The 23,682-nt window shown below is 46.1% G+C and overlaps 1 protein-coding gene across 7 annotated transcripts in view; it reads left to right on the forward strand.

Annotated features, from left to right (window-relative positions):
- The window catches only part of LOC119970531 (pleckstrin homology domain-containing family G member 1), a 285,870-nt gene that overhangs the window by 95,230 nt on the left and 166,958 nt on the right, over positions 1-23,682 (forward strand). For 4 of the 7 annotated variants that reach the window (XM_038805311.1, XM_038805319.1, XM_038805322.1 and 1 more), the window contains exon 2: positions 7,627-7,701. The exons of the other annotated variants lie outside the window; for them this stretch is intronic. The gene's annotated coding sequence lies outside the window, so the exon portion shown is untranslated. The remainder of the gene's footprint in view (positions 1-7,626; positions 7,702-23,682) is intronic. 7 annotated transcript variants of the gene reach the window in all.

Here is a 23,682-nt window from a genome sequence, read left to right on the forward strand (position 1 = left end):
GTGTATGTACAGTATCACGCCTCCAGCACGTGGCTAAGAGCTAGTCTGGTTCAGTCAGACAGAGTAACCACACTTGGGTTAGCAGAGTCGAACTCCTAGAGAACTGTGCTACTGGTTCAATAAATCAGATTGAACTAACTTCAAGGTCTGGAGTATCTTTTGGTTAAAGCTGCAGCCTGTGTTATCCCAGAGGACGTAACACAACACTTGTCAATCTATTTCCCTCCCCGTGCTGACCCTGTGACTTCTATCTGCAATTTGACTCATCACCCTTTATCTGCATCTCCCTCCAGGATATCTTTTTTTTTAATGCATTTTATTCAAACTTGTATCAAAGTAGGTTACAGCAAATACACACCCCGGGAAACATTCTTCCCAACAATCAACTATACAGTTTGTACAGATTTTCCTCCTTTTTCACCCCCCCCCCCCCCCCCCTTGCGATGAATAGCTCCTCAAACACGGTCACAAACATCCCCCCCCCCCTTTCTTGAACTCCCTTGCTGACCCCCTTCACTCTTACTTTATCTTCTCTAACCGCAGGAAGTCATACAGGTCACCCAACGGAGACGCTACCCCCCCCGGTGGCGATGCCGACCACCACTCCAGCAAAATTCTTCGCCGTGCAATCCGAGAGGCGAAGGCCATGACATCAGCCTTCCTCCTCTCCATGAGCTCCAGCTTCTCTGAAACCCCAAATATCGCCACCAAAGGGTCTGGGTCCACTCCCTTCTCCACTACCCTGGCTAAGACTGCGAACACTCCTGCCCAGAATCTTCCCAATTTTTCACAACCCCAAAACATGTGCGCATGATTCGCTGGCCCCCGCCCACAACTCTCACTCTCATCTGCTACTCCCTGAAAGAACCCACTCATTCTTGCCCGAGTCATATGCACCCTGTCCACCATCTTAAACTGTATCAGGCTCATCCTTGCACAAGAGGAGGTCCCGTTTACCCTTTGCAGTGCCTCACTCCATACGGAGCTGTTGGCAATACTGCTGTCACCATAGCCCTCAAACTAGACTCCTTATAAGACTCCTCCTCCATCCTAACCCACTCTACCCCTCATCCTTTCCACCACTGCTGCACCTTGTCCACATTCACTGCCCAATAATAATGAAGCAAGTTTCACAACGCCAAACCCCCCCCCCCCCCCCCCCCCCCCCCGTTTCCTCTGCCTCTGTAGCAGGGTCCTCCCCACCCGTGGCACCTTCCCCACCCATACAAAGTCAGATGATTGTGTCCACTTTCCGAAAAAAGGTCTTGGTATAAAGATCGGGAGAGCCTGAAAGTTAAACGAGAACCTCGGCAGAATAATCATTTTCACCACTTGGACCCTCCCTGCCAACGTTAGGTGCAGTGCATCCCACCTCTTAAGATCCTCCCTGACCTCCTCCACCAGTTTTGTTAAGTTCCACTTATGGAGCCCCGTCCATTCCCTCGCTACTGAATCCCCAAAACACCTAAATCTATCCCACACAACCGTAAATTGCATGCCCCCTAAATTAGCCCGCTGTGCCAGCTCATTCACCGGGAATCCCTCGCTTTCCCATCCTTCAGCTTGTATCCTGAGAACCCTCCAAACCTCCCCAGCAGGCCCATAATCCTTCCCATACACTCCAACGGATCCAAAACATACAGTAGGTGGTCATTGGCACAGAGCGACACCCGATGCTCTCTCTGTCCCCTCATTATCCCCTGCCACTCTGCCGACCCCCTGAGAGCCATCTCCAATGGCTCTATGGCCAGCGCAAACAGCAGCGGTGACAGCGGGCACCCCTGTAAGTCAAAGCTTCGTGAGCTCCTATCATTCGTCCTCACCCTTGCTTTTGGTGCCACATGCAGCAACCACACCCATGTCACAAATCGCAGCCCAAACCTACCCAAAACTTCAAATGAGTACCGCCACTCCACCCAATCAAATGCTTTCTCCGCGTCCATGGACACCACCACCTCCGGTACTAGAGCTCTCGACGGATTAATCACCACATTCAACAGCCGTCTTGTATTACTTGCGAGCTGCCTGCCCTTCACAAAGCTTGTTTGATCTTCTGCAACCACCCCTGGGACAATCCTCCATTCTCCCCGCCAACAATTTAGCCAATACTTTCACATCCGCGTTCAATAGTGATATGGGTCCATACAACCCACATTCCACCAATCCTTCCCTGTTTTTGGGATTAGTGTGATTACTGCCTGCTTCATCGTCTCTGGCAATTTCCCCCCCCCCTTCTCCAGTGCTTCATTAAACGCCCCAACAGATATGGTGCCAGGTCCGCTGCAAATTCCTTTATAAAATTCTGCCGGATACCCATCCAGCCCAGGGGCCTCCCCTGACTTCATACCTCTGATACTATCCAGCACCTCCCTCAGCCCCAGGGGCTCCTCCAATGCCTGCCGCTTTCTTCCTCCACCTGGGGAAATTCCAGCTGTCAAGAAGCCGCCCCATGTCCCCCTCCTCTCCTCCTGGGTCTGCCTCATAAAGTCCCTGGTAATACTCTCTAAATGCTTCATTTATCTTCCCTGGCTCTAATACCACATCTCCAGCCCCAATCCGGATCTTCAATATTTGCCTGGACACAGCCTGCCTCCGCAGCTGGTGCGCCAGCATGCGGCTCGCCTTCTCCACATACTCTTATTGCACCCCTCTTGCCCTCCCCGTTGTCAGCCTGTCAAATTGCCCCTGCAACTTTTTCCTCCACGGTGGGCACCCTCAAATATTCCCTGTCTACCTCCCACTATCCCGCTCACTAGACGGTCAAGTTCCGCCCTCCTTTCCTTATTCGCACAAACCATAAATGAGAGAATTCTCCCCAGACCACTGCCTTCAACGCTTCCCAAAAACTGCCCGCCGACACCCCCCCCCCCCCCCCCCCCCCCCCCCCCACAATTCTGATCGATCTATCCACCCTTGGCTCCAGGACACAGTTAGAATCTCCTCCCATGATCAACTGGTACGTGGCCAAATCCGGGATTGCTGCCAGCAACCCCCTCATAAAACCCACATCAACCTAATTTGGGACATACACATTTACCAACACCACCGGTGCCCCTTCCAATATGCCACTCACAATCACATATCTCCCATCCGGACCCCTCACCTCCTTCGCACTCTCAAATCCCATTTTTTTGCTCATTAAAATCGCCACACCCCTCTATTTCAAATCCAACCCCGCGTGAAAAACCTGCCCAAGTCACCCCTTCCTTAACCTAACCTGGTCCTTCACACTGAGGTGTGTCTCCTGCAGAAAGACCATGCCCGCTTTCAAGCTCCTGAGGTGCGCGAACACCCGCAACCTTTTAACTGGCCCATTCCGTCCCCAGACATTCCACGTTGCCACCCTTAGCGGAGGCTTGCATCTCCAATCCCCTATACCGTCCGTCATCTTCCCCACTTAACTCCTGCCCTCCATGATATCTTAGTTCAATTTTACAAGGTCCTTACTGTCCATTAACTTTTGTGGATGACTGCATTTCTTCCCTGCTCCCATGCGGCCACCACCTCCTTTCCCTTGAGTCCAACGGGCATGGTCTTGAATGGACAACTGATTTAGCCATTCACTGCCAAATCTGACCCCACATGCAGCCCTAGTCTGCCAAAACTGCTCACTATTTCATGAATAATGTAGAGAAAACACCTAGTTACTTTTCTCTTCTATAAAATGTCACCTTGTGGTAATTGTCTCCTCCACTCACAACTTCAACTAATGCAAGGAGTTCAGGCACATGTCACTAAGATTTTAAGCCCATCAAATCATGTGTGTCTCTATTGCTTTCCTACCTTCACCTAGCATACCAAAGCAGTAAATATTCTTCCCCTGCTCAACTTTTTAAGTTTTTTTTTTGTTTTTGTTTTCTCTCTCCCATCTCTGGTCATACATTTTGAAGCTTGCCGTGTCCACAAGCACTGCTTCACTCTCTTTCCACTAAACTGACCACCACCCATGTTTTTCCTTTCCTGGTTCCCATGTTGGCTAATATAGTCAATGGTCTTTTTTTTTTTTTTGTTTCGTGGGTAAGGTTGCCACTTGATGCTTCCCTTCTTGCAAGCTACCACCACATTGCTGACCTCATGAGCGGCCTCTCCCTAAATCCGTGCCCATCTTTCACAGAAGTTCATGTTTGAATTGCTCCACATCCAGGCTTTGGCCTTCCAGTAACTTTTATTGCAGTGTTTAATGTAAGTCTACTTGTGACACTAATAAAGATTATTATTATTATTTCCAAAGTATTGAAACTGCTCTTATTAAAGTCACAAATTACCTTGTAGTACAGTTACACAGGATATCCTTTATCTCCTCGTCCTCTTGACCTGTCTGATCTTTTGATACAGTTGAGCACACCATCCTCCCTCTCTTTTTCTCCCCACAGCCCCAACGCCTCTTCATTATTTAGCTGCGTGAGACTGCTTTCACCTGTTTTTATCCCATTTGTAGCCAGTGAATCATCTGCATTGGCTTCTCTTCCTGCTCTGAGACAAATTACTTGTGTCGCCAAAATCTGTACTTGACCCCCTTCTATCTTTCTTCTATGTGCTGATCCTTGAGAACAACACGAAAAAAATAATTTTCATAATTTCACCAACACTCTACCTCACCTCGTTAATTGCTGTTGTGTTTGGTGTTTGAATACGAAACTACGAGTCTTGTCCACCAAACCAGGACCTTTCTTGAATCACACGTGGTATGATAACGATCTGTTACAGAGCGGGTTATCATGGAATTTCTTTGTACTCCTCTGGAACTACATCTAGCACGACTGTCCACTTGTACGTCTTACAACCATCTTGTTCCTCCACTTGTATTGGAGTGCCTTGTCACATGAATGTCGTGAGACTGCATGGTATGTCTGTACCGCCACCTGCTGGTTGGAGGTCGCACCACCAGCCATCTATGATATTGCTTGTAAGCATATCGCCACAACCACCTCTCAAATTCCTTCCTCCCTCCATTTTCACTAAATTGTCATGCTACTTGTCTGATATCAGATGTTGGATGTGCAGAGGTTTTCTCCAACTGGGTCCTGGAAGGGTAGTCGCCTTTTTTGGTTCTTGCGCACAGGCAGTGCCTAGGCCACTAACTCCATAGCAACTGTTTTGAGGCTGATTGGATGTCATTTCTGATTCCCAGATTTGCTTCTAATCACACCTTCATACCACTCCTTCATTAGACCACCTATCTCGTTCTATATTGTTGCCTGGCCTACGATGCTCTGTCGCTTCACAGCTCCAGGGTCCCTGGTTCGATTCCAGCTTGGGTCACTGTCTGTGTGGAGTCTGCACGTCCTCCCCCTGTGTGCGTGGGTTTCCCCCGGGTGCTCCGGTTTCCTCCCACAGTCCAAAGATGTGCGCGTTAGGTGGATTGGCCATGATAAATTGCCCTTAGTGTCCAAAATTACCCTTAGTGTTGGGTGGGGTTACTGGGTTATGGGGATAGGGTGGAGGTGTTGACCTTGGGTAGGGTGCTCTTTCCAAGAGCCGGTGCAGACTCGATGGGCTGAATGGCCTCCTTCTGCACTGTAAATTCTATGTAAACTGTCAACTATGATTCTGCTTGGGCCTGATCGTTTGACTCCTGTTCATCTAGCATCCATTAAGCAATGCCTCTCTTTTTTTTAAAATTCTACTCTCTGTTTTCAGATTCCTTCTATGCTTTCCTGCTCATGTTTCCATTGTCTTCTCCAGCTGAACGACCCTCCCAGATTTTTAATAAATGCCAAGTTATTTGTATTCTTTAAAAATTGGGGTGGTGAAAATCCTCAATCCACTGTTTGAAGTACCCCTACACTTGGAGATGGGGGTGGGTGGTGTACCAAGATCTGGATATTAAGTTAGGCACCTGATCCTTTTTAGTGGAGATCTTTGTATTTATGTAGCTGCTTTCTTTACCTTGTGAATGTCTGGGAGGGGGAATATTTTGGGTCATCGATAAGGACCCAGAATTGAAATATAACTTTTGCAGTCCACAGGGGTTGTTGGGCCTGAGTATTTCCAGCATTTCCTGTTTTAATTTCAGACTTCCAACATTTGCAGTGTTTTGCTTTTGCACCAAGAGGAATGCCCCTGACTTAATAGTATGTGGTGGGTTCTTCCTGCCACCTGAAAGGGCAGATGGAACCTTGTGTGTTAAAAACTTGACACACTTCTGAACAGTAGCATTACTGTAGAATTGAAGAAATGCATCCAACCAAGAATGCTTTTAAATTTGTGATTTTTTTTTGGAGTAACGTTTTCACCTTGGTGTGCTTATCAGGGTTCTACACTTGTGATACGTGAGAATAATTAGCTCAGCTATGCCATTTGAGAGCGCTTGACCTATTTCTGTGCCAGTAAGAAGTCTTACAACACCAGGTTATTTCTGTGGAGTTGCACAAGAAAAGATCTGAAGTTAGTGGGAAATGAGCGCAAAGCATATGCAAATACTAAGTACCAATCAAATGCCTCAGTTCTGCTTTTTTTTTGGCGATCGTGACTGGTTAGAACATACGTGCAGAAGGAGGCCATTTGGCCCATTGAGTCTGCACCGACCCACTTAAGCCCTCACTTCCACCCAATCCCCGGAACCCAATAACCCCTCCAAACCTTTTTGGACACTTAGGGCAATTTATCATGGCCAATCCACCTAATCTGCACGTCTTTGGACTGTGGGAGGAAACCAGAGCACCCGGAGGCAACCCACGCAGACTCTGGGAGAATGTGCAGACACCGCACAGACAGTGACCCAGCGGGGAATCAAACCTGGGACCCTGCCGCTGTGAAGCCACAGTGCTAGCCACTTGTGCTACCGTGCTGCCCCTTGATTCAATTCTTTTGCCATTTCAGTGATGTTACTGTTTGCATATTGGAATCATAGAAACAGGTTATTTGGCCCATTTACTCTCCTCTTGAGCCTTATCCCTCCCTCTCACACTCTCTCAATATAATCTTCTGAAACGTGCTTGTCAGGTGAATTGGGCATTCTGAATTCTCCCTCTGTGTACCCAAACAGGCGCCATACAGCGACATGGGGATTTTCACAGTAACTTCATTGCAATGCCTACTTGTGACACTAATAATGATTATTATTATTGTTCTCTTCAACCTCCTGTATGCTTATCTAAATGCTCTTGAATTTATCTATACTTCTCAGCCATCCCCTACGGTAGCATGTTCTGTATTCCTACCAAAAATAGGATACCTCTCATTTTAATACATTAATTCAATTCATTGTGTCCATTTTTTTGTTATCTTGGAGGTTTTAACATAGCAGCCAATTTACATGCAATATGTTTCCATAAACAGCAATGTAATGATGACCAGATAACTTAGCCAATATTTATGCCTCACCAGGACAGCAATGTGGACTCCCTTCTTGTTCTTAAACTGGGGCGGGGGGATCTTTTAAGCCCACCTGTGAGGGCAGACGGGGCTTCTGTCTCATTCAAAATGACAGTGCAGTACACTCATGATAACTATACGGGGAACATCAGCCTAGATTGAATGGTACTTGAATTTGTTATTGCTGACAGAGTGCTACTGCTAAGATACGGTTAACACAAGACACACTATCCAGGTCTAGTATCGGGGTATTTTTTCACAGGGATATTTTGGCCATGTTTAAGAACCCAGTCCTTTCTTTCGCTTCAGGTTCTGCGAGCATACTCTGTACCAAGATGCCTGGTAAGGCACTGGAAGGGATAGAGGCCATTTCCAAAAGTGAAGGTTGGTATTTTTTTGCTTCCTGTTTTTATAAGCGGCAGTATGATTTCAGTGAAGGCCCGGGTCTTTGAGAAACACCAACTATGGGACCGAGGTGTCACATGCTGCTAGTGTTGTAGTTATTTGTGGTTGTCTCAGCCAGTCACTCAGTAAATCACTACCTTTGGTCAAAATTAAGCATGCAACGCCAACAAAATACCAGTAAAATAGCCATGTTTAAAATGGAGAGTTTTTAAGATTTGTTCATAAAATGTTACTGACCAAGCCGCCACTTATTGTCCATCCCTAACTGCCTTTAAGAAGGTGGTGAGCTGCCTTGAACCACTGCAGGTTTATTGAAGGAGACTTGGCGAGGTATTGCAGTGTATCTTGTATATGATGTACACTGCCATAGTGTGCTGGTGGTGGATGGGTGTCCAGGGCATAGAGCAGAGGACTGTTTAGGTCATGACTCAAATGGCCAGCATGGATTTGAACCATTTTAGCTGCCACCATCCTTGTTTTGAGATTGTTCCACATGGTTCATAATGTCAATGTATTTTCAACTTCCAAATCTTTTGGCTATGTGAAGAATTTGCAATTAAACTAAAAAGCAATGGGAGCTGATTCTGGTTTGATTTATTGTCACATGTACCAAAGTACAGTGGAAGTGTTTTTCTGCGGCTGAGGGAACGTACATAGTAGACAAAAAGAATAATCAACAGAGAAGATTGACAAAATGGTATATCGACAAACAGTGATTGGCCCCTTGTTCCACACTGTAACCAAACAAAGCAAATACATGAGCAAGAGCAGTATAGGGTGTTGTGAATAGTGTTCTTACAGGGAACAGATCAGTCTGAGGGGGGAGTCGTTCAGGAGTCTTGTAGCTGTGGGGAAGAAGGGGCTGGTTTAGCTCACTGGGCTAAATTGCTGGCTTTTAAAGCAGACCAAGGCAAGCCAGCAGCACGGTTCGATTCCCGTACCAGCCTCCCCGGACAGACGCCGGAATGTGGCGACTCGGGGATTTTCACAGTAACTTCATTGAAGTGACAATAAGTGATTTTCAATTTCACCTTCTGCCTGATGAAAGGGTCTGGAAGGGGTGGGAGGGGTCTCTGATAATGCTGTCTGCCTTCCTCTGACAGCATGCCTTCCTCTGACAGCAGGAGGTATAATCAGAATCAATGTGCGGGTGGCAAGCTTGTGTGATGTGTTGGGCTGAGTTCAACACTGCAGTTTCTTGCGATTGTGGACCGAGCAGTTGCCATACCAGGCTGTAGTGCAACCAGATAGGATGCTTTCTATCCCACATCTGTAGAAGTTTGTGAGAGTCGATGCAGACATGCTGAATTTCTTTAGCTTCCATAGGAAGTAGAGACGTTTTTGGGCTTTCTTGACTGTTGCATCAACGTGAGTGGACCAGACGGACTTGGTGATGGTGACTCCCAGGAACCTAAAGCTATCGACTATCTCTACTTCGGAGCCAGTGATGCAGACGGAGTGTGTCTCGTGCTGCGCTCCCTGAAGTCTGATCAGTTCCTTGGTCTTTCCGACATTTAGAGAAAGGTTGTTTTCGGTATACCATGCAACCAAATGATTTTATCTCCCTTTTGTAGTCTGGAAGCAGAGCACAGAATAACTACGACCAGGAGAAAGGAAATGGAGTTTTGTCCAGTGCTTGGACTGCTATTGCTCCCAAAATATATAAATAATTTCCCCATATATCACAAAGACCACATACCTCCAACTCTAATTGGTTGCTTCTGTGCCTTGCTTCAGCCCAACTGTTGCTGAAACTGAGCCACACATGGGACAGATGAGGTAAGGACATTCCTTGCCGAAATCCAGAGCCAAGAAAATGTAATTGCTATGGTTAATGTAGGCAAAACATCACCAACTTGTCTGACCAGATTCATTAGACAGCAATTGAATAAATCAAATATTCAATTTCTTGGTAGTATGAAGAATAGTCAATTTCAAATCTGATCATGGGATCTCTAATATCCAAGCTGGATTGTAGAAAAACTGGACCTAATGTAATTAGTCAGCCAAGGATTGGATTGGATTTGTTTATTGTCACGTGTACCGAGGTACAGTGCAAAGTATTTTTCTGCAAGCGGCTCAACAGATCATTCAGTACATGGGAAGAAAAGGGAATTAAACAAAATTCAAGAAAATACATAATAGGGCACACAAGATATACAATGTAACTACATAAGCATTGGCATCAGATGAAGCATACAGGGTGTAGTGTTAATGAGGTCAGTCAATAAGAGGGTCATTTAGGAGTCTGATGACAGTGGGGATGAAGCTGTTTTTGAGTCTGTTCGTGCGTGTTCTCAGACTTCTGTATCTCCTGCCCGATGGAAGAAGTTGGAAAAGTGAGTAAGCTGGGTGGGAGGGATCCTTGATTATGCTGCCTGCTTTCCCCAGGCAGCGGGAAGTGTAGATGGAGTCCATGGATGGGAGGCAGGTTTGTGTGATGGACTGGGCGGTATTCATGACTCTCTGAAGTTCCTTGCGGTCCTGGGCCGAGCAGTTGCCATACCAGGCTGTGATGCAGCCCAATAGGATGCTTTATATGGTACATCTGTAAAAGTTGGTACGGGTTAATGTGGACATGTCGAATTTCCTTAGTTTCCTGAGGAAGTATAGGCGCTGTTGAGCTTTCTTGGTGATAGCGTCAACGTGAGTGGACCAGGACAGATTTTTGGTGATGTGCATCCCTAGGAATTTGAAACTGCTAACCATCTCCACCTCGGCCCCGTTGATGCTGACAGGGGTGTGTGCAGTACTTCGCTTCCTGAAGTCAATGACCAGCTCTTACTTTTGCTGGCATTGAGGGCGAGATTGTTGTCGTTACACCACTCCACCAGATTCTCTATCTCCCTCCTGTATTCTGACTCGTCATTATTCGAGATCCGGCCCACTATGGTCGTATCGTCAGCAAACTTGTAGATTGAGTTGGAACCAAGTTTTGCCACACAGTAGTGTGTGTACAGGGAGTAGAGTAGGGGGCTAAGTACGCAGCCTTGCGGGGCACCGGTATTGAGGACTATTGTGGAGGAGGTGTTGGTATTCATTCTTACTGATTGTGGTCTGTTGGTCAGAAAATCGAGGATCCAGTTGCAGAGTGGAGAGCCAAGTCCTAGGTTTTGATATGAGCTTGGCTGGGATTGTGACGTTGAAGGCGGAGCTGTAGTCAATAAATAGGAGTCTGATGTAGGAGTCCTTGTTTTTGAGATGCTCCAGGGATGAGTGTAGGGCCAGGGAAATGGCGTCTGATGATGTTGACTATTGGCAAACAAATATAATGAGAATGGCCAAATATTTTCTCTGTGATGGCACTCTTTAAAACTGAATGTCTCTGGAGTTGTTCTTTGACTCGGGATTTTGTTGGACTCTTCTGCAAATGCTTGCTTTGCTTTTGAAGAAAGGAGGTTTGCTATTGTTTGCTGTGTTTTTGGTTTCCACAAGTAAAGGTATAGGATATGGGCAGCTAAAATGCTCAGTCTTGAAAAGTTACTGTTTGGATCATGGCTTTGGGTTGCAGTGCCTCAAAAGGTTCTTGAGCTGCCACATTAAACCTGATTTCTGAACACCCAACTATCCTGGGCCTTGGGGCTTTCACATTCCTGAAGGTTCTCTTGGAATATTAGAAGGAGAGGGGGGGGCAGCACAGTGGTTAGCATTGTTATGGCACTCGGGACCCGGGTTCGATCCTGGCCTGGGTCACTGTCCGTGTGGAGTTTACACACACTCTCCGTGTTTGTATGGGTCTCACCCCTACAACCCAAAAAGATGTGCAGGGGGTAGGTGGATTGGCCATGCTGAATTGCCCCTTAAATGGGAGGGGGGAAGAATTGGGTACTTGGGAAATGCTAGGGGAGTTAAAAAACTTGGGTCAAGTCAAAATAGTCTGGATGCTGGAAATCTGAAAACAATATCCCAAGTGCTTGACAGCATCTGTGCAGAGGGAAACCATTAACATGTCAGATCAATAACCCTTCACTATTTAAACACAATTAATTAACTGCCCATCCCTGAACTTGAAGGAATGCCCATCCTCTCGGGCTGCATCACAGCCTGGTATGGCAACTGCTCGGCCCAGGACCGCAAGGAACTTCAGAGAGTCGTGAATACCGCCCAGTCCATCACACGAACCTGCCTCCCATCCATTGATTCCATCTACACCTCCCGCAGCCGGGGGAAAGCAGGCAGCATAATCAAGGATCCCTCCCACCCGGCTTACTCACTTTTCCAACTTCTTCCATCGGGCAGGAGATTCAGAAGTCTGAGAACACGCACGAACAGACTCAAAAACAGCTTCTTCCCCACTGTCACCAGACTCCTAAATGACCCTTTTATGGACTGTCCTCATTAACACTACACCCTGTCTGCTTCATCCGATGCCAATGCTTATGTAGTTACATTGTATATCTTGTGTTGCCCTATTATGTATTCTCATGTATTTTCTTGAATTCTGTTCAATTCCCTTTTCTTCCCATGTACTGAATTATCTGTTGAGCTGCTTGCAGAAAAATACTTTTCACTGTACCTCGGTACACGTGACAATAAACAAATCCAATCCAATCCAATATGCAACCAGCACTTTTGTACCTGCAGTATCATTCTGATGAATCTTGTGCGTTGTACCCCCTTAAAGTTCAGTATCAACTTGCTGAGGTGTGCTGCCCAAAACTGAACACCGTACTCCATTTGGGAGGTCTGTTTCAATTACCTCCCAAAACACATGCAGGTTCCTTTTTTTTGTATTCCAACCACCGTCCTTCACCCCTCATCCGTGAGTTAAAAGCCAATATTACATCAGCCATATTTATTTCTGTACCCATTCATTTGGATTTGAACACGCAAACCCCAAATCTCTTTGCCACTGCACACTTTTTCCTTATACTCTCATTACAGGAACATTGGTTTCCTTCTCTACAGTAATCATTGATTCAACTCAATGTTGGAGTGACCCAATTGGTCCCACTCCCCTGCTTTTCCCCACATGCCGTCAATATAATTTTAAATAAATTAATTTACAGGACGTGGGCATCACTCACTAGGCCAACATTTATTGCCCATCTCCAGTTGCCTTCAGAAATGGTGGTGAGCTGAACCTTGAACACCCACAGTGCTGTTAGGGAGGGAATTCCAGGATTTTGACCCAGCAACTGTGAAGGAACGGTAATATATTTCCAGGTCTGGATGAAGAGTGACTTGGAGGGGAACCTCCAGATTGTGTGGTCCCAGGTATCTGCTGTTCTTGTCCTTCTACATGGTAGTGGTCATGGGTTTGGAAGGTGCTGCCTAAGGAGGCTTGGTGTGTTCCTGCAGTGCATCTTGTAGATGGTACACATGGCTGCCACTGTTTTGTTGGTGGTGGAAAAAATGAATGTTCGTGGAAGAGTTAACAATCCGAATGGTGTCAATCAAGCCTTTGGAGCTGCACTCATCCTGGCAGGTGGAGAATATTCCATCACACTCCTGACTGAGTTATTCACTCCAGAATTCCCAGGCTTTGACCTGCCCTTGTAGCCACCGGCCTTTATTTAACCATTGCATTGCACCCAGCATGGATCTGGGCACATTGCTTAAATAGCAGGAAAGGCCAAAATCGAGATGGCAGTCATATAATTAACCCTAATTTGCATCACATTAGTAAAATGTTGAATGTAACGGCCTCCTGGGAAATAACCAGCTCCCCAGTGAGAAATCACATGAACATAGTTTAGCACTTCTTTTGGAAAACGTGAAGCTGGCGCAATGGCTGTTCAGGGGAACAGAGGAGATGAGCGGCCATTTCCATTTTCCAGCATGCAGCTCCAGGGCACTGAGTTGCTGCAAGAGGTGATGAGGGGCTTTTCTTTTGTGAGTCCTTTAAGACATCTTTAAATATTGTGGATGCCCATAACAGGCAACCACTGAACTTCCAGGACAGGGCCCTCTTCTTGGTTATATGCTGAAGATCACTTCAAGACTTCTGGTGGCGACTGAGGGAGTAGGTCGCACATTTGCTGATGCCTGTTTCGGTCGGACTTTTGGACCATATCCCCTGACTTTTTTTGTGCTTTTGAGTGCGGAACTAGAAAGCAATAGTACTCGGGCACTGAACCCGAACATAGTTGTATGGTCTTAAGAAGCCGGCGAGACCGTAAACAGCAGAAGTGGTCAAACAAGGGCACGGTGGAGGCTGTGAGAGAGACCAATATGGCCGGTGCCCAGAGCAAGGCGCCGACAGCCCAGCCTACAATGGAGCAGCTGCTACAGGCCATGCAGGAGGGCTTTTTAGCTCTGAAGCGCGATAATTTGGAGCCGCTCCAGAAGTCGATGGACCGATTTGTGGGGGGAAAAAAGGCTGGATGATCAGGCTGAGAAGCTGCAGAAGATGGTGGAGGAGCAGACTTTCAAAGGGTGGCGGACATGGAGATTCTGAGGCTGATGGATCAGGAAAAAGTGCTCCTGGAAAGGCTGGAGCAGCTGGACAACAGACCTCGCTGGCAGAATATAAGAATTGTTGGCCTCACGGAGGGGGCTGGATGCCGCTGCATATGTGGAGGGTATGTTTCAGAATCTGCTGGGGAACGAGGTGTTCCCTTGCCTGCCGGTGGTGGACAGGGCACACAGAGTGCAGGTGAAGCAGCTGCGACGAGGGGATCCCGCACGAGCGATGGTGGTCCGGCTCCACAGGTACCTCGACAAGGAACGGGTTCTGCAAATGGCCAAGCGTACATGCAGGGTGCTATTGTCCCAGGTACAGCTTCATGTTTACCAAGACCCGAGCACTGAGTTGGCCAGGAGGAGGGGAGGCTACAGGCAGGTGAAGGAGATTTTGTACAAGAACAAGGTGAAATGCGGGCTGCTTTTTCCGGCACGACTGTGGGCTACGTATGAGAGCCAGCACCACTATTTCGAGGAATCCGAGGAGGTGATGAAGTTTGTTAAGAAGCAAGGGCTGGTTCTGAGCTGAGGACTTTTGGACTCATGGTAGAACTTTTAAAGTTTCTTTTGTTTCTCTCGTGCTGCGAGAGATGTCTGCATGCTTGGATCCGTTCTTTTCGGTTTTTTTACCTTTTTTTATGTTGGATTTTGGTTGCGATGTGCTTTCCTTTTTCGTGGTTTCCCTAAATGTTTCCTTTTTTTGGGGTCTCTTGGTAGGGGGAAAATAAAAATACAATAGCTAAAAAGGTGTGGTTATGATAGAGGTTTCGGGGGAATTTTTTGCAGTCATTTTTCTGTGGGTGGAGGGGAAGGGCTGAGTGCTTGGTACTTATCTGTATCTGTTTGATCTAAATTGCACTATTGTAGGCAATGTCTTTGACTTTTAGATTGTTTGTTTAATCAGGCTGGTTTGGGGAAGTGGTATGGATGGGCCGGGGGAGGGGAGCCAGGGAACAATGGGTGAGAGACGCGCTGGCAGCGAAGCGGGAAGCCACCAGGCTAGCTGGGGGGGGGGGGGGGGGGGGGGGGGGGGGAGTCGTGCAGTTAGACTGGGGCAGGGGTTAGTTAGTAGGATGGTGTTACTGGAGGGGGTGGGGGGGGGGGGAAATTGATCTGCTGACTAGGATGGTAACTGGGCATGGCAACAGTGAGGAGGTCATGGGTGGAGCCGGCCAGGAGGCGGGCCAGAGAAACACAACAAATGGTTGAGAGGCTGGCCAAGTAAAGGGGATGGCTGATTGGCAAAGTGCCCCCCAACCAAGCTGATCACCTGGAATGTTAGAGGGCCAGTGAAGAGGGCATGTGTGTTCGTGCATTTGCAGCTTCTGAAGGCAGACGTAGTCATGCTGCAGGAGACGCACCTGCAAGTGGCGGACCAGGTTGGGTTGAGGAAGGGCTGGGTCAGTCAGGTCAATCATTTGGGGCTCGACACTATAAGACTAGGAGGGTTGCAATTGCGATCCTGATTAATAAAAGGGTTCAATTTGCTGAATTTTTCATAATTAAACAGTAGTAACCATAATAACAAAACAAACTAGCGTGAATATTAACATAGTGCAAAAAGAGAATACACAATAACAATTAAACAGACATTACCCCACGCGACCCAGTCTTCCCACACCGGAATTCATTGACTTCCTCGCGGAGAATTAAGCGTCGGCAAGGGGGGGAGGGGGCTAGGGTAGTGTAGAGTAGGGGGTGGTTTAGGCAGGTCTTTGCGCGAATGGAGTTGTGGTTTGCGCTGTTATTTGCTTTTCCTTTTGTACGGTACTATACAATGTCATTGTTTTATATGCCAAAAATACCTCAAATTGTTTATTTAAAAATAAAGATCACTTTGACTCCCTTTGACTGTCAGCAGCCTTTTGGCGTCACAGCTGAAGGCTATTGGGAATAATAAATTAGCCTTGTTAGCTGTGAAAGAACTTCACATCACCAAGTTAAGGATGCTGGAAGTCAAGAATGTTCAACTGCACCTTGAGCGCCAGTGCAACATGTTGATGCCAGGGTTTGGTTCCGGTGAGTATGGGCCATGTGGGAGGGCCTGCACTGCTGCAGCTCCTGGATGGAGGGTGAAACAGCTCTCAAATTATCAGTTCTGGAGGTTCTCAGGCTTATCCTCCGCTTCATTCCAGAGCACAAGTGGGAATTTGTGTGACATCACCAAGCTACAGCCCACAATGGTTAAACCCCCCCCCCCCCCCCCCAAGGTGTTGCTTTTGGGGGCCGCACGGTGGCGCAGTGGTAGCACTGCACTGCAGTCTGTGCCGAGGTCCCAGGTTCAATCCTGGCTCTGCATCACTGTCCGTGTGGAGTTTGCACATTTTCCCTGTGTTTGTGTGGGTTTCACCCCCACAACCCAAAGATGTGCAGGGTAGGTGGATTAGACATGCTAAATTGTCCCTTAATTGGACAAATGAATTGGGTACTCTAAATTTATTTTTAAAATTGTTGCTTTTGGGGGTTTCAACAATGGTAATGCATCTTATTTCTCTTTAATCTGCTTGTCTTTTTTCTTTTGAATCTGTTTGTCGATCTTTTCACATTTGGACCTTTGGCCAGTCACTTGTGTACCAGTGGCTGCCAATTTTGTGATGGCTGTGGATCAGTTGGTAACACTCTTGCCTCTGACACATACGGTTCCAGGGCCCAAGTTCTACATCTGGGCTTACACCCAAAAATACGGGCAGACTTTGTCATAAGTACCATCTTTCAAATGAGATGCTAGACTGAGGCCCCAACTGCCTTATTTGATTGGGTGGACATTAAGGATCTCCATGGTACTATTCTGAAGATGGTCTGGTCAATATTTATTTATTGCTCAATCTGAATCACCGATGATCTGGTCTTAATCACACCATAGCTTTCAAAAGAAACTAGGGATCACTATCTGTAGGGCGATGGCGAAAAGGCTGAGAAGCGACAGTAGGCATTGCTCTTGGAGAGGTTGCACAGACACATGATTTTCCTCTCCTTGGCAAACTGCTTTTTTTTTTTGGTGGGGGCTTCTCCCTGGAAGCTCTTTTGGCTGAGAAGAGCATTTCTGTGTTGAGTGGTTGATTATTATTTTCAGCTCCACGAGTTGTTGACCATGATGGACTGCTACTCAATTGCAGCATCACTGTGTTGTGACATTCTGGCTGGAAGTTGCATCAGCTGTACCCTCATCAAAGTTGGAGGTAGAGGAGGTTCTTGGAGTGCTGATCATTCTCTGGTACCAATTCCGCCAGAGGTGCCATGTTAATCACCATGGGCGTGAATTCGGTCTGACCATTGGATATTCCAGGATGTGGCAAGAGTGTCTGAATATTCTTAGTGGTTGAGGTCTCGGTGTCCTGTTCTGGCTGACCAATGACTATGGTAGTCCTAACATCCTCCGCCATCTGGAGGAGAGCCAGAGCTACATCGGCATCCCTGCTGTGAGAGAATGACTCCTTCTGGCACCAGCCTAAGGTTGTTTGCTGCCATACCTCCGTGATTCCAGGAGCATGTCGTGACCCCGCTCCCCGGTTTTTCAGAGCCAGAGGTGACATTGGTACCTGTACCTAATTTTAAAATTTGTTCGATGACCATTTACCAGGATGTCAGCATTCAACAACCATACTTTTTGACCTCTCCCAAGAAGCATGGATGTGTGCCTTCAGGGTTTTTGGTCTTGACTTCATGGATTACCTTTTGAGCTATCTGTGTGATGCTGGGGTTTTGACTTGCACCACAAGTGTCCCTGTCTGTTGCGGTGGAAGCATTAGATTGGGCTGTACTTGCAGGGCTGTACTTGCAGGCCACTGATCTTTTCTGCAGCACTTTGTCTTGTCGGATGGTTCAGGAAAAGGTTTCCCTGACTTGAAATGCCCCTTTTTGTCTTTGCGATCTGATGACCTTGATTGAATTGGTTAATCCTCGTGTGCTGGAATTCTGTCTGGGCTGGAATTTCCACTTATCATTGTGGTAACCCCATCACAACAAAGACAGCAGCAGTTCAAGATGGACACAGCTTCATCACAACTAGGGATGAACAGTAAATTCAGCCTTGCCAGCGCTGTGTATGGTTTCAAGGCCAATATTTTAAACATCCTTTCTTGAGGTTAGCATTAAGAAACGAGCAGGGGTCGATCATATGGCCCCTTCAGCATGCTTTGCCATTTCATAAGATCACAGCTGATTTTTCTGGCTCATTCCACATTCCCACCTGCTCTCTATCCCCTGATTCCCTCAGATCAAATATCCATAACAACCTTGAATCTGCTCGATGTTGGAACAACCACAACTGGTGGAGTTTCACAACCCTCTTCAGTAAAGAAACTTCTTCTGCTCTGTTGTAAATGATCATCCTGTTGCCTTGACTGCCCTGTGTTCTAGATTCCCTCCCAGGGGTAATATACCTTTTTTTTTGTATCTAGCCTATCAAACCCCCTTTAGAATCTCTCGTGTTTCAATGAGATCACTTTTTATCTCAATTTTCTAAACTCCAGTGATTACAATGCCCATTTTGTTTGGCCTCTTATCATGCTCAACCTTCTCATCCTGGGAACCAACCAGTTTGGTGAACTAATTAATTGGGAATATAATTCCAACTTGAAGGGAAGACATTTTTCTTCCAACTCGCCATCATTTGAATTTGTACGCACACACCTCAGTCAAAACCATCTAGCCTTACTTTACCCATGGATGCATTTTAAGGAACTGAATCATGGTTTTTGTCCCTTCTCTCTGTTCCCTTTTCACCCATCACTGGGATGAGAAATTTAGTGATTAATATATACAGCAGGAAGAAAGGGTGTTAGAATGGCATGAAATGTTCCATATGTGGCCTTCTCCAAAGAATTATTCTAGGTCAAATAACAGTCTGATTATCCAAGCGATGTCCTTGAGATGCATCCCAGTGCTGATTGGGCTGCTTTTAGTAATAACTTGACATTGACTGTTTACTTGCTGTGGATAAAATCTCTCTTTCTCTCTCTCTCTCTCTCTCTCTCTCTCTCTCTTTCCCCGCCCGTGAATGCTTCATATTTCCTTTTTTTGGTGTTTGTTCTTGGTGCAGCATTCCACGCACCGCTTCAAACTCTGCATCCTATTTCTTGCTGAAACTGTCATGTCTTTGTTTCCACCTCCGCAAATTATCCTCCCTCTTCTGTTTTCCACCTCCAGACTCCAATTCTGAATTTCCTATCCTCTCCCCTTATCGTCTTGACCTCCATAAACTGATTTGCTCAAAATACAAACGCTCCTATCCTGTCCCACGAACTTGAAACTCCTTTCATATCATTAACTCTTTCCCTTTTCCCTGTATTTCCAATTGTATAATTCTCCTTATGACTTTGTGGTCATCCAATTTTGGTCTCTTGTGCATTCTATTGCACCATTATAGTGAGCCATTTGGGTCCTAACTTTTTCTTTTTTTTAAAAACCCTGTATAAAAATCTACCTCTTTGGCCACGCTTTTTGTCACCTGTCAAAATATCTCTCCTTATGTGTCAGATTTTCTGAGCTCACTGTATGCATCGTAGGACTTTTTTAAAAAAAAAAGAAAGCATGTTGTTGCCTTTTCTTTTAAAATAAGGTTATAATTTGGTCAAATGCGCTTTTTTTTTGTAAATCTCCAATGAGTTGTGTTTGCCTGAATAAAGGCACATTTAAGTTTACATGGTTTGTACCACTGATTCCTGGTTTAAAATGTATCCATACAGAGCCTTTCATGATCTGGGGACATCCTACAAGTATGAGATATTGAGAATATTATAAGCAAAACCATTGTTCTTGGATGAATATTGGTCAGGGTACTAGGGAGGGCTCCCTTGCCGTTCTTCAAACTGTTTGGTGGGATCTTCACACTCACTTGAGAGGTAATATCTGCTCCAAATGATGGCTGTTGCAATAATGCAGCACTCTTCAGTATCAAAATATGTGCTCTAATCTACGGAGTGGGATTTGAACCTACAACCTTCAGACTAGGAGGCCAATATGAGACTCCTAAATCCTAGAACAATGCAGAAGGAAGTCATTTTGGCCCATCGAGTCTGCACTGCCCCTTTGAAACAGTACCCTAAACAGGCTCCCACCCTATCCCTGCAACCCCACAACCCTACTTAACCGTACATCCCTGGGCCAAAGGGGCAATTTAACATGGCCAATCCACCCAACCTGTAAATCTTTGGACTGTGGGAAGAAATCAGAGCACCCGGAGGAAACCCACGCAGACACTAGGAGAAGGTGCAATTCCACACAGTCTAAACATAGAACAATGCACGTCTTTGGACTGTGGGAGGAAACTGGAGCACCCGGAGAAAACCCACGCAGACACTGGGAGAACGTGCAGACTCCTCACAGACAGTGACCCAGTGGGGAATCGAACCTGGGACCCTGGCTCTGTGAAGCCACAGTACTATCCACTTGTGCTACCGTGTCACCATTAAATCGCAGTCTACTTGTTGGCTATGGTTTAATTGTAACATGCATTTTTTGCATTCTTTTTTACTGCTTTAGAAACATTCTGAACCAGTTCAACAGCGTTGGGGGGGGGGGCAGCTGATTTTTAAAAAAACTCCCCACCACAACTATTTGTGCACAGGGCTCAAATGCTGACTCTGCCCATTGGCAAGGACAAACCAGAGATTTGCTCTCAAGCAAGAAGGCCAATGTGCCTGGTGTTTGTGGTGATGTGCTTCCACACATTACAAATCGAAAAGATCCCAGAACAAATGTTTAGGTAAAAATACCGCAAATGTTTATTGAATTTTGAAGTAATTCCAGCTGATTTCATAAGGCATGACCAGTTGCTACCCAGCTCTTATCTTATTCTCTAGATTAACATTGATCATGTTCAATAAAATATCTGTAACAACTTGTTAGGAAACTGGATATTAAATAGGAACAACTAAATTAACACCACAGAAAGTAGCTAACAATTAACAGTTAAACAATTCCTAATAGAGCGCACCTTACATGAACGAGGATGAGCCGGCTCTGAGGGGGAGAAGATGTGGGGCAAACCACGTTCATATGTTTTGGTCCTGTCCAAAGCTGGAAGATTACTGGAAGGAGGTGTTTAGGGTAATCTCTAAAGTGGTGCACATGAAACTGGACCTGGGCCCTCGGGAGGACATATACAGGGTGTTGGACCAGCCGGGGTTGGAAACGGGCGCGGAGGCAGATGTTGTAGCCTTCGCCTCGTTGATTGCCTCTTAGCGCTTGAGAAGGTCAAATTTGAAATGAGGGGAAGCATGGAGGGGTTCTACAATTCTTGGGCGTTATTCATTATGCACTTTCGAGAATTGGATCACATCAAACATTAGGGGGGTTGGGGGCTGGGAGGGTTGGGGGGAGGGGACGAGTTAATGATGACTATAGGTGATTCCAGATTCGCTTGTCATTTGTTTGTGTGAACATGCAGGCTAATGTTTGGTGGGAAGATGGGATTGTTGTTATTGATATGGGGATTGACATTACATTCTTTACTGATTATTGTTTATTGTGGGTGTAAATTTGGGAGAAAATGTGAAAAAGGAGGAGAATAAAAAAAATTAAAAAAAACAATTCTTAATAAAATAAAACACTTTAGCTTCTAAATTATACTATCTCCATGAAATACTTGCTGTCCTCTGTGGTTTCAGCAAAAGAGAGACCCTGTCAGACACGAGCAACAAGCCCTTCTGTCTTTGGCAGATTAAAAGCTAAAATGCTTGCGACAAACCCAGCTCCTCCCATTTACTACGTCACCCCTATCCCATTAACCTGTGTATTATGACTATCTTACTAATGCGAAATGCAACTCCCCAATTATCTAAACCCCAGGGAAAATTCTTCCTATAATCCAATGAACCCACTTTTATGACCTCTTAATGGCATCTTTTGCAGACACCGTCTGCCTGAATTATTTTTTTTAAAAGTAAATTTAGAGTACCGAATTATTTTTTTCCCCAATGAAGGGGCAATTTAGTGTGACCAATCCACCTAACCTGTACATCTTTGGGTTGTGGGAGTGAAACCCACGCAGACACGGAGAATGTGCATACTCCACACAGACAGTGACCCAGGGCCGGTATCGAACCCGGGTCCTCAGCAATGTAGGCAGCAGGGCTAACCACTGTGCCACCCATGCCTGTCTGAATTTTAAACCAGGACTTTAAAAAAACTATTGCACAGATATGTAATATAATAGAATATGTATAACAATTCCTTGCCTTCATCGCAAACTATAGATAATGGACTAATGAGCAATTATTTCCTTTGTATAAGCTGCTTTTCACTTTTTTCCCCTTTTTTTTTTATTTTGAAAAATCGAATTGCATTGCTTGGTCTCTGGTGTGACTTTGAAACTTCTGTAAAAAAAAATTTCTAATTTTAATTAAAGTATTTGCAAATTTTTATAACAATAACAAAAACATTGACATGGTAGAATAAACATTTCCTCACCCGACCCAATCTTCACACACCACAACCATCTAACACTTATCCACACCCCCCGCTCTTTGCAATACTGTTTCTGCTGACATTTTAATTTTCCCCAAGAAAATCGACAAACGGCTGCCACCTCCGAGAACCACAACAATGACCCTCTTAAAATCAAACTTTATTTTCTGAAGCCTGAGAAACCCAGCCATGTCTCTAACCCAGGTCTTGACACTCTGGTGGGGGTGGTGCTTCGAGTCCCTCCACATTAAAAGGATCCATCTCTGGGCTACCAGGGAGGCAAAGGCCAGGATGTCAGCCTCTTTCACTCCCTGAACTCACGGATCTTCTGACACTCCCAAAGATCGCTATCTCTGGACTCTGCACCGCCAGGGTTCCTAGCACATGGACGTTGCCTTCGCAAACCCCTGCCAAAACTCTCTGGAACTTCGGGCATGCCCAGAACATGTGGACATGGTTTGCTGGGGTTCACGCACACCTCCCACATCTATCTTCTACCCCGAAAAACTTGCTCATCCTCGCTGCCGTCATATGTGCCTGGTGGGAAACTTTTGTAAATATTGACGAGAATCTCACCTTTTTCCCCGTTGGGAGCTGGCAATTGTTAATTGTAAAAATGAGTTAATGAATGATGGCAAGCTTTAATTTCTAAATCAGCCTGGAAAGCCTTCGCTGCACTCCCTCCTTGAGCAAGAATATCCTTCCTGAGATAAGGAGACCAAAACCGCGCACAATATTTCAGGTATGGTCTCGCCAAGGACCGTATAATTGCAGCAAGCTATCCCTGTTCCTGTACTCTAATCCGCTTGCAATGAAGTCTAGCATACCATTTGCCACCTTTACCGTCTGCTGTACCTGCATGCTTACCTTCAGTGACTGGTGTACGAGGATACCCAGTTCTTGTTGCACATTCCCTTCTCCTAATTTATGACGACGATTCAGCTAATAGTCTACCTTCTCGTTATGTTACCGCACGGTAGCACAGTGAGTAACACTGTTGCTTCACGGCTCCAGAGTCCCAGGGTCGATTCCCGGCTTGGGCCACTGTCTGTGCGGAGTCTGCACGTTCTCCCCGTGTCTGCGTGGGTTTCCTCCGGTTTCCTCAGTCCCAAAAGAAGTGCTGTTAGGTAATTTGGACATTCTGAA

The sequence above is a fragment of the Scyliorhinus canicula genome, chromosome 1, assembly GCF_902713615.1.
Source record: "Scyliorhinus canicula chromosome 1, sScyCan1.1, whole genome shotgun sequence".
In the NCBI taxonomy this organism is placed as follows: Eukaryota; Metazoa; Chordata; class Chondrichthyes; order Carcharhiniformes; family Scyliorhinidae; genus Scyliorhinus; species Scyliorhinus canicula.